The sequence below is a fragment of the Balaenoptera borealis genome (genome assembly GCF_965194805.1).
Source record: "Balaenoptera borealis genome assembly, chromosome: 13".
Classification (NCBI taxonomy): Eukaryota; Metazoa; Chordata; class Mammalia; order Artiodactyla; family Balaenopteridae; genus Balaenoptera; species Balaenoptera borealis.
The window spans coordinates 102594745-102610278 of record NC_138870.1 but is presented as its reverse complement, the minus strand read 5'-3'; the positions used below and the strand labels follow the sequence as shown (position 1 = coordinate 102610278).

The window sequence follows — 15534 nt, the reverse complement described above, 5'->3', positions numbered from 1 at the left end:
ACCCAAGGATGTGTTTCCTCTGTCCTGCATTCAGGGTTTTCAAATTCTGGGCATTCTACGCACACATCTGGATTTCCTTCTCCTGAAGAGCCAGAAGCTCTGGAACCCTAGGCCTTTCCCCTCTTGGCAGCAACAGGAGGGAGTCGACATGAGTCCTCCCCTTAGGGCAGGCCTGGGCTCTCTGTTCCCCCAGTCCCCAAAGCTCTCCCCTGCACCCCACCTGACCCCTGTAGGCTGTCTGTTCAAGGCCCCTGCTGGAGCATCCAGGGTACAGAGGGCAGTGACCTGTCCAGCCTCCGGCTGGCCCAGGCCTTCTCCATCCATGGCCCCCCTGTAGCCTTTCGCTGAGGGGGACTTTGGGGTCCAGGTGCCCTAGGGATGGAGGTGAGGTTAGCGATGGCCTCTGGAAGATTGGGAACCTGTCCGTGACTGAGAGCAGGCCCAGCCAAGCATTCCCTGCTGTGTCTGGGGGGACCAGGGCTGGGACGGACTAGGGGGGGCAGTCAAATTCAAGGGGGCCTCTGAGGCCCTGCCACCGCCTACCCCGTAGGCACCCCCCAGGGATCAGGCCACTCACAGGCGGCCTTGTCTCAGGCAAAGGGAGGAGGAAGGTGCAGAGAAACTGGCCGGATGGGGTCCCGGGCCTGTGGGCAGAGGCAAGTGGAGGCGCCAGTGTCCCCAGCCCTGCTCCCCAGGGACAAGGCCCCAAAGGGCCCAGGGGCCCCCTCCTCCCCAGGCCCTGACCACAGCTGCCATGCTGTGTCCCTGAAGCTGCCATAGCAGCGTGGCACCGAGGCTGCCTTGGCACAGCTGCCCTGGACAGAGCAGAGAGGAGGTGGTGGCTAGGGGTGCCCCTGGGGAAGGTCCCCCTGGGGAAGGCCCCCCCGGATGGCCACAGGGAAGCCGCTCAGGCAGGGGGGTAGGATCAGGAGCTGTAGCCGCCTGGAGCCCCCCGGGACCCGGTCGCACTGCAGCGGCGGGGGGGCAACTGCGCAGGTGGGCCAGGGCTGCCTCCCCTGAGCTGTGGGGGTCGCTCACCCCACAGGCCCTGATCCGCGTGCAGCCCCTGGCAGGCCTGGGCCTGGGGCTTTAACACCTGAAAGCCAGAGTGGCACCGGTGCCCCCTCCTTCTTCCCTCCAGCCAAAGCGGGTGGGGGCCGCGCAAGGCCGAAGGGGAGAGAAAACCAGAGCGAGCTTCTTTCCCCTTTAAGAGCCCTGATGGCCGCCGCCCAGACCCAGCGGCCCGGGGACGAAAATGTCGCGAAAGATTCCCTTCCGAACTTCCCGAGTCTTTGTTCGGGAGGAGGCCGGGGCGGGCGGCTTCGCTGGGCGGAGGGCCGCGGGCTGAGCCGTGCGCTCCATGGCGGCCACGGTCACGGCGGCGGCGGCGGCGGCGCCCCCCGCGCTCGCCCCCCGGGGCGCCCCCTCCCGGCCCGAGCCCGGGCCCGGCCCCCGGCCCCGGACCCCGCCGGCCGCGGGGGGCGCCGAGGGCTAGGGCGGGAGAGCGGGCGCCACTTACCAGGTCATCCCGGAGTGCCCCGCGGTCCCGCCGGAGTCAAGTTCACGTCCGGCCGGCGGACTGTCCGAGGTCCCGGCGCGGCCGCGCAGAGCGAGGCCGCGAGAGGCCGCCGGCCCGGGTCACGCTGCACGCGGCCCCGCGGCGCCGCTGTCACCCCGGTCCCGCGACCCCAACTTTCCGCACAGTCGCGGAGCTGGAAGTTTCCGGGCTTCGCGGGCGCTGGGCTGGGTTTCTGCAGTGTCGTCTGAGCTTGGCAACAAAGAGGGAAAGCAGGCCGGGAGAGGGGAGAAAAGAAAGAAATACGATGGGGAGAGGCCCGGCTACTGAGAAATCTCCAGGACTTGAAATTCCACCCGAAGCTTTTTTTGGATGTTTTTTCTTAAGTGGTAAACACCACCCGCAGCTCAGGATGGAGCCCCTTCTCTGGTCCCATGGCTGAGGCACCTTCCTCAGCACCTGCCTGTTTTATAACCCACTCCAAAGCGTCTTGGGCAAATTTTGGGGGTGGGGGGGGGGGAGTGAGGTGGGCACAAGATGCTTCCTGAAAGGTGGTTGACCCCAGTGCAGCTGCAGCAGGCCTGGGCTCGGAGGGGCTCCCTCTTGTCTTGTCCTCCCAGCAAACCAGCTTGGGTCAGCTGCTGCAAGCAGCTCCCCTGTGCTTCTGTCCTGGGAGCAGAGGGACAGCTGGGACCGCCCCCCGCCTCCACCTTGTCCAGGAGAGGACCTGGGCTCCGTACAGGGTCGAGGGCCCCGGGCCCACCTGCCCCCAGCCCGCAGGTGCCATAAACGTAGGACCCAGTCCTTGCCCTCTAGGCAGTTGTTCTATGTGTGAGGTGGGAGGACTCACAGTAACCTGGAAGCTCAGGCCTCCTCTTCTTGGGAGCTCCCCGGCTGCTGGCACCATTCTTTGCCCTTTTGGCTCTGCTTGGCAGGGTCCCGGGAACGTGTCTGAGCTGGAGGGGGAAGCTGAGTGTCCCCGGGCCTGGGAGCCTTTGCAGTGGCCTAGCCCAGTCCCTTCAAGGGCCGTCTGAGCACTGGAACAGGAGCCGAGGGGCACAAAGCATCAGCTGTCACTCGGCCTTGGGATGCTCCTGCCCTGCCCTGTTCATCAGTTTGTCTGTCCGTCCTTCCCTGCAAGACATGTTTACGGAGAAAACAGTCCCAGGCCTGCTATGCCAGAGCTCTGTGAAAGGCTGGGAGAATGGGGTTGTTTGTTTTTTTGTTTAAAGAAAAATGAGCAAGGGGGCCATGGAGACAGGTTGCGGGTTGGAATGGGGGGGGGGAATATGTTGTCTCTTGTCCCTCCAGGTGCCGGAGAGCTTCTCCCCTCAGTGGATATCTGCCCTTCCAATGACTTCTCTGATGTGATTCTTTCTGGAGCTGGTCCTGGATGCCCACGTGTAGTTCACAGAAGAGGCTGCGCCTGGGGGCACCTGATGGATGCTGCTCATCCCCCTGGAAACTTCAGAACTCACCATGGGGCTGAGACCACAGAAGGGGCAGAGGCGGGCAGGTCATCCTGGGGCTGGCTGCGGCGGCGTGCGGAGCGGGTGTTCAGAGCCGCAGATCTTTGTCAGCTTATGTACCTAGGCTGCCAGTTCATCCCCGGGGCCCCCAGTTTGCCTCATCTGGGGAAAAATCCACCTGCCAATGAAGTCCAAGATCCTTTCCCAGAAGGGGTATTTTCACAGGGACAAGCATTTATCCCCCAAACCTAGGCTGGTCAGCAAAGCACCGAAGATCCATCAGGGCTCAGCGCCAGGGCGCCTCCTGCAGTAGGTCCCCCTCGTTGACACGAAAGCCCCTTGCTCAGAGGCCGGGCCCTTTCCGCGGGAGGGAAGCTGCCTGTTCTCTCCCACGGCATCCTCATTGGGGGACTCCATTCGTGAGCTGCAATCACTTTGTATTTCCAGGACCGAAAAATGCATCCAGAACTGCACGTCTTCCTGAAGCTTGAACCCACCCATTTGCTTTCTGATGTGTGGTCACTGGTGCTCAGTTTGTCCCCAAAGGGGATGTCACCCTAGCTCCATCAAAAACCGCCAAGACCTTGTTCGGCCTGGCTTCATGGGCACGTAACCTCTGCAGTCACCCCATGCTCTATGCTCTGCTGTCTCTGTCTTAAAGTTCTTTTTTTGTTAATCAATATTTTTATTTATCAATATATTTTTTATTTTCAACAATTTACAGTGTTATGTTAATTTCTGCTGTACAGCAGAGTGATTCAGTTATACATATATATATATATATATATATACATTCTTTTTTAAAATATTCTTTTCCATTACGGTTTATCATAGAATATTGAATACAGTTCTCTGTGCTATACAGTAGGATCTTGTTTTTTAAAAAAATTCTTAATCCTTTTTGAACAAGGGGCCCTGCCTTTTCATTTTGCCCTGGGTCCTGTGCTGTTGCCTACTTTGGCTGTTGTTAACAGGGTCATAAATTAAAAAAAAAAAAACAAAAAAACCCCATGATTTTTATATTTCTTTTACTAAAGTCTGTTTACAGAAATAACTTCAGATTCTATCTAAACAAGATAAAATATTTGACTAAAAGATCAATGTATTTAGGAAACATGTTCACCTTGAAGGGGCAGGAAGTTGTTATGGAAATAGTACAGCTCTGAGAGTTGGAATCATCCACGTTCAGCCCCCCGCTCTGCCACGTGGGCACTGGGTACCAACTCAGGGTCTCGGCTCGAGTGTGCACGGGGTGACAGCTCCCACCTGTGGGGTGTTCTAAGGAGCCAGGATGGTGGGAGAATTTGGCAGAGTATCTGGCACATACCAGATACTTAATAAAAATACTGTGGATTGTCATGTTATATTATTTGACATGAAGGCTTAGGTGAAGTTTGACTACTTTTAATAAGAGTGTATTTTGTCCCTTCTCGTTATAAAAGTAATACAGAATACACAATGTTATAGAAAGTTTGGAGATATATATATATATATATAGAGAGAGAGAGAGAGAGTTAGAGAGAGAGAAAGAGAAAGTAAGCATGTCCCTCTTAATCCAAAGCCACCTTTGGCCACTCACATTACAGTTTATTTCTTTATATAAAGAGGCATACAAATACATTTCATTTAAAAAACTTTTTCTTTTACCCCATGGACATTTTTAAATGGGAACCCTGGTGAGGCCCTGCAGGAGAATCCGAGCAGAACGAATGACCCCTACATTGTGAACTAGATCCAGGCTGACCGCAGTTCAGAGCAGCTTCACACACAGGTATAAACCCAGTCTCCGCTGCCACCTGCTCCCAAGGACCATAAATTGTGACATTTACAGTTACAAAAGCGCCAGGTGATAACAACCCTACATCACAAAATGTCCTTAACCTGCTGCTGCCTCATCTTTCCCATTTGTGACTTAGTTAAAAAAATATATTTTTAACAGTTTCGGGTTCTTATTTTTAATTTCCACAGTCTGTTGTAGAATCTGCTCAGTCAGGGAGGGGAAAGAAACCCAATCAATCAGGTCTCCTCGGCACCTTCGTGAGGCCAGCTGGTTGGAGGGAAGGGGCCTGATGGGGGAGGGGGGGTCCCAGCAGCTCTAAACACAGGCAGAGCCCTGTTCTCAGAGAAACTCATGTTTAACCGCTAAGCCCAGCTGACGGGTCCACCGAATGAGCGGTAGATTATAAATTGTACAATAACCCGGAGCAGACAACAGGCACAGGAAAAACACAGCCCCTGACCCCCAAACCCATGCTGCATTAATGAGCTATTTGGGGCCCAGAAGCTCCTGGGAACTGAAGTTTCAAGGCAGTGAGAATCCAGGTGTGAGGTCAAGTCTGAACCGGCCAGGGCTGCTGGCCAGGTGACTCTGGGCAAGCCATTTCTCCGCTCAGTTTCCCCCAGTTTGGAGGGAGTGGTAGTGATAAACAATAGCCCCAACCTCCTAGGGCCGCAGGGACAGGAGACGTGCTACAGCTCAGTCACTGGCACCGGGTGTGCCACCCTCTTGCCCCTATCAGTCCCTGCAGGTCTCACCGAGGAGGGCCTTGTGCAGCAGGGAAAGTGGCACCGGGGCAGAGACCAGAACCCCTGCCCACCTTCGCCAGCAGGGGAGACTGGCATGTCCAGGGGGGGACCTTGGAGCCACAGGGTCCTGTCACTCCAAACAGGAGGGTCTGGCTTCCCAGCCACCCAAGCAAGCCCAGGGACCCCACTTCTCCCTGCATCCGTAGTGCCCAGTGGGCATGGCAGCCCTCAACAATAACCCAGCACAGAAACTGGGCCAAAGGACCGGGGCAGGGAGCTCCACCCTCACACGCCCATCATCCGCTACTGCCTTTCAGGCAGTTCCCTTTCGCTGGACCCGGGCATCGTCGTTGTTCTGTCCCAGAGCCCAGGCCCGCGTCCCTGGCCTGCTACAGCTGGAAGAGAGGAGAGGAGATCTGTTTGTTTTGATTCAATTTGTTTATAAAACGGAAAGTGTTTGTTATAGAAAATTTGGAAATATAGAAAAGCACAAAAAAGAAACCAAAAATTACCCGTAAGATAATTACCAGGTACATTTTGTTGAAAGTCATTCTGGTATATTTCCAAACCATATATGTATATGTACTCTGTGTACATATAGTGTGATCACACTATAGGTTATTTCTGAATCTTTTTGTTTAATATGTTTTGAGCATTTAATGTCATTAAATTTCATTCTTTTCAGGATTTGAAAAATAAAATCTAAATACCATTAATTTTAAAAATCAACTTTATTGAGGTATAATTTCCATGCAATAAGATCCTTTTCACTTTACTGTTCAATGAGTTTTGACAAACGTATTCAGCCCTGGGACCACCAGTAAAACCAAGAAAGAAAATACCATCACCACAAAATGTCCCCTGGCAGGCAATCTTCTGAATCCTACCACTATAGATGTTTTACCTTTATTTAACATAAATGGGATCACAGAGTGTGGACTCGCCCAGTATAGGTGACATTCGTCTATGTCTATCAATATGTCCATCAACAGCTCACTCCTGTTTATTGTTTTATATTATCCCATTGTACGCCTATCACAGCTTGTTTACCTGTTTGGCTGTGGGTGGACAATAGAGTTGTTTCTGATGTTTTGGCTATTGTGAATAGACCTTGTGAATGCTAATTTTTTTTTTAACAATGTCACTGGCACAGGTTAAGTACCCATCATGTGGGCATGGCCTGTGTATTTCTTGCCTGGAGCACTCCCGAGAGCTGTGCCGTAGTCCATCCTATAATTTTTGCCACTATTGTTGGACATGTAGTTTCTTTAAAGCTTTTGCTACTATAAATAATGCTGCTGGGGGAATTCCCTGGTGGTCCAGTGATTAGGACTCCAAGCTTCCACTGCAGGGGGCATGGGTTCGATCCCTGGTCGGGGAACTAAGATCCCTCAAGCCGAGCAGTGCGGCAAAAAAAAAAAAAAAAAAAAAAAAAAAATGCCGCTGGAACATCTTTATAGTGACTGTTACATGTGTGGCTATGCTGCTTTCCTGAAGATAAATTCCCAGAAGCAGGAGTGTTGTTAGGTCAAATGGTGTCCATGTTTTTAAGGCCCTTGCCACACAAGGTCAGGACTTTTAGGCACGTTCATATCCATTTTCCCCCCATTTACTTCTCATATTAAGGATAGGCATCACTATCCCCATTGTTCAGATGGGAAAACTGAGGACTGGAGAGATGAAATGATCAGCCAGAGGCCATGGAGCTGGTTAAGTACAGAGCTGGGAGGAAACACCAATCTCTGAGCCCTGTACTCTTCCAGGACCACTTCCTGCCTCACTCTCACGCATTTGCCTGTGTCAGAAACGCTTGGAATTTTCCCACAAAGATTTCCATGAAAATCAAATTGTGAGCTGAGAGATGAAAGGCAGCCTCGTGTTAATTAGTCTGGCTTTGGTTTGGTTCGTCCACCGAGCCTGGCTGTGTGTGACTATCTCCATTTTCATACACCCGCACGTTGGCACTCTCACACCCACCAACACCAGCAGCGGCGAGTCCAGACGATGGGTCCAGATTCTCCTTCCAAACTGCCTTTGGAGCTGGGAGCCACAGGTCTCCTGACTTTGCAGTCGTGGCACATTCTGGCACTGGACAGGGGGCCCTGGCTTGGCTTCCGTACATCTTCTCAGCCAACTTGGCCCAAAGGACATCTGGTTATTTCCCCAAATCAAATCTCCCCTGAGGACAAATATCAGGCTGCTGGGGTGATTCGAAAGAATGATCCGTTCCTGAGATGCCTGCTTCCAAAGAGGTGTCGCAGCTAGTCTGGGGGTAGCTGAGCCCTGGTGCTCATCCAGTGCCCGGAGGATGTGGAGGTGCTCTGTGAAGTATGGGAATTCTGGGTATTTGCAGAGGGTTCTCAGGCCACTCTGGGGGTTGTGGAAACAGCTCACCATCAAAACTGAGACATAGTTTGAGTTCTTTCACTTAATTGGTTTTGTGTCTGACAGGGCTATACTCATTATCTTATTGAATCCTCAATAACCAAATATTATCCCTATTTTACAGATGAGAAAACTAAGGCTCAGAGAGGTTAAGAAACTTGTTTGAGGTCACACAGCAGGTCGTACTCAGTCTCAGTGTGCCTACTCTTTGCAGACATCAGGCCCCAGCCTCCCTTCTGAGTTAGAGAGGTCTCTGCCCCCATGTGTGGCTAGTAGGCCCCAAGAAATGCATGTTCATCTGAAGAGCCCAAGATGATTCTCAAGTACTTGGAAGATACAAACGGTCCAGACTCCTCCTCCCCCCACCCAAATCCTGTTCAGGTTCCTGAGGGGCTTCCTTCCTGGGACCACACCCTAGGCCGACCCCATTGCTGAGTGGATCCATTAACACCCCATTCCTGCCCCCTTTTAAGAATGTGGGTGCTGTGCCCTGAGTTGGGGCAAAAAATAATCACCTCCTGTCAGCCCTGGGACTGAGGCCTCCCTGCTCTTGAAGCAAGGGGGCCTAAGAAGGCCTTTGTCCACGGGTGAAGAAACCAGGAAAGGAAGAGACCATTCTCTCAGAAAACATGTGTTTTCTGTTTACAGAGGGGCCTGTCCAGTTCCCATGCTTTGTTCTTTAATATGGAGCCAAAAAAAAAAAAAAAATCAAATGTGCAGCTTCCTCTCTGAGGTACATTTGGAGGCTGGAAAATCTGGACTGCTGCAGGCGCGTTGTGCTGGGCTTTGAGCTGGCCCGGGCTGGGGCCTCGTGTCCTATCTGCTGCCAATGTCCAGCATCACGTGGCCTTCGTATACCAACCCAGAAGGCCACGTGGAAAACAAAATGCCCCCTCGGTGTCTCCCAGGAACCCGGTGGGTGGAGATGGGAGAGGCAGGCAGCCTTGGTGTAGCTGGGGGTTTGGTTTCTTCAACACTGAGTCTGTATGTGTGTGTGAATATTCTGGGGTGCCCTCACTCACACTTCCTGAACTTGTGCCACTGGCATGGCTGACCTGGTCCAACAAACCGACCATCCTGGAACCACCTGATTTTTCACACCCTCTTCTCAGCTGCTGGACAGAGCGTGTCCTTCCCAATACCTGAGGCAAAGAGACCCCGTGTAACAGGTGGGTGTTAACTTGGACGGAATCTCCGGGCTCCTGGGGCAAAGCTCGTGGGTGCTGGGCACCTTCAGAGTGGGTAGAGGGGCTTAGCTCTGGGTGGAGGGTCTTCCTGTTGGGGATGAGGCAGCAGTGAGCTAAGGAGCTGGCAGCCAGCTGTGCCCACTGCGAGGAAACTATCACAGGAGTCAGGTTAGCACAACGCGTGGAAGTCTGAGTTCCACAATCGGGGATCTGGGCCCCAATGCAGGCTGTGCCCCTTCTGCTGCGAGGCCTTAGACAAGCCTCCTCTCTGATCTCAGCCCCTCATCTGTGAAAGGTGACTGCTTACTAGCACTTAATGGAGCTGCTATGAGGAGTAATGAGATGCTACAAAGGCAAAGGGCTCAGGCCTGCCTGGCACTGGTTTTCAGTAACTGGCAGCTGCTATTATGACCGCTGGGCCTTCCATCTTTGCAGTGGCACTGCAAACTCAGCCTCGGCTGACACAGCTTAGGCCCAAGTCACGGCCAGCATGAGGGAGGGCGCTACAACCCCTGACGCGGAGCAGAGCCCGGAGGGGGCAGGAGTAAGTCGCCTTGCTGGGCCTGGCCTGCTCACTGTAGACACCGTAGTCTGCGTCCTGCCTAATCGCGCTTCGTCCCGGGCAGCCGCTCGGAAGGGCCAGTCGGGGCCGGCGCGCTTTGATCCACCCGCTGCGCGCGTCCCAGGGGCCCTGTCGGCCCCCCCTCCGGCTTTGATCTCTGCCCCCCGCTGTGCGGCATCCACTGCGGCCTCCGCGACCCGCGCACCTGGGGGCAGGCGGGGGCAGGAAAGAGGTGGACAGAAGGAAGTGCGCGCGGGGGTTCCTCGGGGAACAGCGCCCTTCCACGGCGGGGCCTGGCGGCCCTGGCCTTGCCGGCCTTGGCCTTGCCGGCCGGCCGGCCGCCCTTCCGTCCCGCTCCGGAAGCCAGAACATGCGCAACGGGCGGCGCGGACGCAGCGTGGCGGGAGGGGCGTGGCCTTACGTCCCCGGGGGCGGGGTCTCTGCGCGGCCGACTCCGGAAGCCCGGGCTAGGGCGCAGCCCGCTGGCGTTATGAACCAACGCAGCGGCGCGGCCGAGGGGGCGGGGCGGGATCTGGGGGCGTGGTCTCCACGCTGCTGGGGGCGTGGCTTCTGCGCGGTGGTCGCCGAGCACCGGGGACAGCCGGCGGTGCGGACTTAACGTCGCAGTCAGGCGGCCGAGGCGTGGGCGGGGCCTCGCGCGGCCGGGGGCGGGGCCCGGGCGGGGCCTCCTTTCTGCTGCGGCGCTTGTGGCTCAGTTTACGCGTCCCGCCTACTGTCTTTGGCCCGGCTTTTGGTCGCGTATCCGAGATATTTGAGCTAAGTTTCATCTAATTCAGATTTTCATTTACTTTAGAATTTCATTTTTAAAAGAGTAACAATTTTCCCTTTTTTCCCCCCTTCCCTAAGCAGATAACAAAACAACCAGACAGTAGGGAATTTGGAAAACCTAGGAGAATACAAATAAAAATGAGAAATCTCAGAATCTCACAGCGCCTACCAGCGCGGGTGAGGGTTCCGCGTGGAACTCTGGTCTCGAGTCCTTTTTTTTTTCTTGTAAATATATAGATTTTCGCATAATCGGGGTAACACTGTACATGCATACACTTGTGGATGCCTTAAAAATAACTGACTTTTTTTTCACTGTAAAGCCACACGTTTATTGCAGAAATTTGGAAATTTGAAAAAATACAATGAAGAAAATAAAAATAACCTGAGATTCCACCACACGAGATCACCAGTATTAACATACTGGCATTTTTCCTGCCTCTTTACAGAATTACACATATGCTTGAAACAAAATTGGGATCTCACTGTAAATATTGTTTTGCAACTTTCTCCTTTCATGCATAGCTAATTATAAATGTCCCCACATCATGGAGTGTTCATCTCCAATGTTACTTGTAATCTCAGAGCATTGTGTAGGCTGACCCATGTTTTATTTAACCTATATACCATGATTAGACATTAATCCTTGCTTCCTCCTTCTTTTATGATGAACATCCTTGTAGCTAAATCTTTGTGCACGTTCACAAAAATTCCTGATGACAAATCCCTAGATGTGGAATTGCTGAGTCAAAGAATATAATCACTACCGCTTCTTGTATCCCTCTTTTTTCTTTACGTGTTTTCCAAATTTAAAAAATAATAAACTAATGTTTTGACAAGTGATATGACCCAAGAATACTGTATATGCAAAAAATGATCGCCCACATCTAAAATATATAAAGAGCTCCTACAACTCAACAACAACAAACCTGATTTAAAAGCAGGCAAAGGACTTAAATAGACATTTCTGCAAAGGTGATACACAAATGGCCAATAAACACATGCAAAGATGCTCAACATCACTAATCATTAAGGAAATGCAAATTAAAACCACAATGAAATACCACCTCACACATATTAAGATAGCTATTATTAAAATAATAATAATAACAGGCATTGGCGAGTATGTAAAGAAAATGGGACCCTGTGCATTGCTAGTGGGAATGTGAAATGGTGCAGCTGCTGTGGAAAACCGTATGGCAGTTCCTCAAAAAATTAAACATAGAATTGCCATATGACCCAACACTTCCACTCCTAGGTATATACCCCAAAGAAGTGAAAGCAGGGACTCTAGCAGATAGTACACATCCATGTTCATAGTAGCATTATTCACAATAGACAAAAGGTGGAAACAACCAAAATGTCCACCAACAAATGAATGGATAAACAAAATGTTGTCTGTACATACAATGGAATATTATTCAGCCTTAAAAAGGAATGAACTTCTGACACATGCTGCAACATGGATGAAGCTTGAGAACATAGCCTAAGTGAAATAAGCCAGACACAAAAGTGTAAATACTGTATGATCCCACTATACGAGGCACCTAGAGCAGTCAAATTCCTAGAGACAGAAAGTAGAACTGTGGTTACCAGGGGCTGGTGGGGAGGGAAGAATGGCGAGTTATTATTTAATAGGTAGAGAGTTTCTGTTTGGGATGACGAGAAGTTCTGGAGATGGACAGTAGTGATGGTTGCACAACAGATGTGAATACTTAAAGACACTGAAATGGTAAATGGTAAATTTTATGTATATTTTACTACACACACACACAAAAGACATTTCTTGGGGGGAAAAAGATCTCTCCCAGATTCTGGTTCTAAGATGTCTGGGTGGGACAAGGCCTGCACATGTCACAAGCTCCTGGTGGGTGACCCTGCCCAGGTGGTCAGGACAGCCCTTCTGGGAAGCTCTGTTCTAGGGAAGCAGGGGCCAAGCCCAGCCTTACACATCCAGCATTTTCCGTAATAATTTCCAAGCTGGGAGAGAGAAACCTGCTTTGGGAAAGTAGTGAGTCACTGTGGATCTTTATCTGAACTTGGTGTTTTCTTTCTGGGCCATTGAAACACACACATACACACACATACACACAAGTCTCTTTGTCTTGATTGTAAATATAATAAACATTTATTGTCATCAACAAACACAGAAAAGCACCCATGAGGAAATAACAAATACATAGAATCCCACCTCCGAGAAACCACAGTTGACGTTCGAGTGTATATTTGACCAGTCTTTCTTCTCTATTCATAATACATACCTAAAATCATTGTGGTGATATATCATGTTTTATAATCTGCACTTCAGCTAATACACACGGAACAATTTACTTTGTCTTTAAATATGTTTCTATAGCCCACTTTTTTAATGTTTGCAGAATGGTCCGTTGTTCAGACGTCCCCTGTATGTAACTTCTGTACCCAGTTCACTGTTTGGCTGTCTAGGTGATTTACAAATGTGCTGTGATGAACGTCTTCCCTGCACATCTTTAATAATTCCCAAGTTCTAAATTCCTTTATTTTTTTGAGCCTAAGCTGTGTTTTCTTTTTTTTACTTTATTTTTTAAAAAATTGAAGTACAGTTGATTTAATGCTGTGTTAATTACTGCTGTACAGCAAGGTGATTCAGCTATCTATCTATACTCCTTTTTTATATTCTTTTCCATTATGATTTATCATAGGATATTTAACATAGTTCTCTGTGTTATACAGTAGGACCTTGTTGTTTATCCACCAAGTTCTAAATTCTAATAATTTAGGTACTCCTAGGAGAAGAATTGTCACTTCACAGAGGATTTGCTTTTTAAAGGCTCTTGAATATATTGCCAATTGGCCCTCCAGGGAGGATGAAAAGGTTATTCTAGCACCAGGAGCCCATGAGTGTTTGTGGGCGTGTTTTTTACGTAGCGATATCTTAGTTCTACCTGGCAGGGGATCTGTCACAGCAGGAACATCACAGCTCCAGGCGTGGGGAATCACTGTGAGCCCCTGTCTCTTGCTTTTGCTGAACAATCCCCAGGAGTCAGGCTCTGGGGAACTGGGCTCTGAGCTCTGCTGGGGCAGCGGCTCTGAACCCATGGCACCTGCAAGGTTAGACTGCTACTTGCACCTAGAGGCCACTGAGTAGTTTTCACTGCTGGTTTGCTGGCACTGTCGCGACCACCTGGACCCAGGTGTGGGGTGTGGAAGGGGCTCCAACTCCCCACCAGGCTCACCTGGCTCTTCACTGTGGCTTGGAAGATGGCATCCTCCACTGTAGGGCCGACAGTCCTGGACACATGCCTGGTATGAAGCAGGACTCCTGTACTAAGTGGTCACCACCAGGAAACCGGACCCCGAGCCCTGCAGCCTCCCTCCATCAGGCCCCCCATCACGGCAGCACAGGGTGTCTTGTACAACCCTTGGGTGGTCACTGCTGTCAGCCCAGTCACGCCGGGGCTCAGCCCAAGACCCAGGGCTGGCCTGGGGCATGCCCTCCACATCTGTCCACCCCAGTTACGAGCAAGGCCACCAGGGACACTAGAGATACAGGTCCCGGCCATCCTTCCTCCCAGGCCCTGTCATCAGCCCATCCTCCCCTCCCCAGGGCCGCAACCTTCCCTCATCTGGACAGTCCCCGCTTCACTGCTGCTGCCTGGCAGTGCAGCTGCCAGAGTGGCTCCTCAAACACAGCTCCCGTTCCCCCTTCGTAAGCAGGTGGTCTCCTGCTTCTCTCTCCCACCTCACCTCCCACCCTTTCCCCAACACCGCCTCCCCCCTTCTCCCGCCAGAGAGAACTGCCTGCCTCTTCTCTCAAGCTGTTCCCTCTGAAAGGGATGTTCTTCCCACCCACGTTGCCTTCCCAGCCCCTCCTCCCCTACTCCTACCGTGAATAACAATAGCAGCTAACGTTATTGGTTATCGAGCATGTACCGCGGACGAGGCTCAGCCCAGCTACCACCCCCTCCAGGAAGCTTTCTGGGGTGGATCCCGGGCTAGGACACGCCGCTCCAGCAGTGCGTGGGTCTTCCGGCTTTTGGTAACAAGCTCCACATCCCTGCCTTGGAACCCCACGAGGCTGTGAGTATTCAGAGAACAAGGACGTGGGTCCTCACTGCCCTCAGCGCCCAGCCCAGGGCCTGTCCCAGCTATCAAGTCACATCCTGTTTGGGGCAGCAAGTCCAGGACACCACAGCGGGTAAAAGCAAGCAGCCGAGCGCTCACACGCTGGGCAGCACTGGTCAGAAATTAATTCAGACCATCTAGTTTCAAACACACAACCATCTGGAAACACGAAAGCTTGATATTTGTTCTTGACAGAGGGATAAAAGGGAAAAGGAAAACTGGAAAAAAGAATACAAGTTCACGTCACCTAAGAGAGCAATGGTTTTTCCAGTGTAACCCTGCTGTGTGACCTTGGGGCAAGAGTTGTCCCTCTCTGGGCCTCAGCCCTCAGTGACCACCCCGGGCCTCCCAGCTCTGAGACTGGGTGCAGGATTTCTTTCTTTGTTTCTTTCTTTTTAAAAATAAATTTATTTATTTTATTTATTTATTTTTTAAAATAAATTTATTTATTTTATTTATTTATTTTTGGCTGCGTTGGGTCTTCATTGCTGCACGCGGGATCTCTCTAGTTGCGGTGAGCGGGGGCTACTCTTCGTTGCGGTGTGCGGGCTTCTTATTGTGGTGGCTTCTCTTGTTGCAGAGAACGGACTCTAGGCGCACAGGCTTCAGTAGTTGTGGCTCGCGGGCTCTAGAGCACAGGCTCAGTAGTTGTGGCGCACGGGCTTAGTTGCACCACGGCATGTGGGATCTTCCTGGACCCACGCTCGAACCCGTGTCCCCTGCATTGGCAGGCGGATTCTTAACCACTGTGCCACCAGGGAAGCCCGGGTGCAGGATTTCAATGGTAATTACTGATGGTGACCACCCTGCAATCAGCAAAAGGTCCACGGTGCAGCCTGCCCCTGGAAGTGAGGATGACTCTCCTTCTAGAACGTTCCACAAGGTTCCGTGCCTCTGCTTCACTTGAGGTGGCCCTACCCTACCCTCCCCCTCGAGTGGAGCCCCCCTGGCCTGTAGCAGGCCTTTTGCAGGCCACCCCTGGGGACCCTCTTCATGGTT

General features: G+C 51.7%; 1 long non-coding RNA gene across 2 annotated transcripts; it reads left to right on the top strand.

Annotated features, from left to right (window-relative positions):
• The first annotated feature begins 1520 nt into the window (after nucleotides 1–1520).
• LOC309609084 lies at nucleotides 1521–3442 on the top strand. 2 transcript variants are annotated; one of them, XR_014233253.1, is made up of 2 exons: nucleotides 1521–1905; nucleotides 2828–3442. It is a non-coding gene; the product is annotated as an uncharacterized lncRNA (long non-coding RNA). The 2 variants fall into 2 exon arrangements; XR_014233254.1 differs by having other exon boundaries at nucleotides 1521–2296.
• The last annotated feature ends 12092 nt before the right edge of the window (nucleotides 3443–15534 follow it).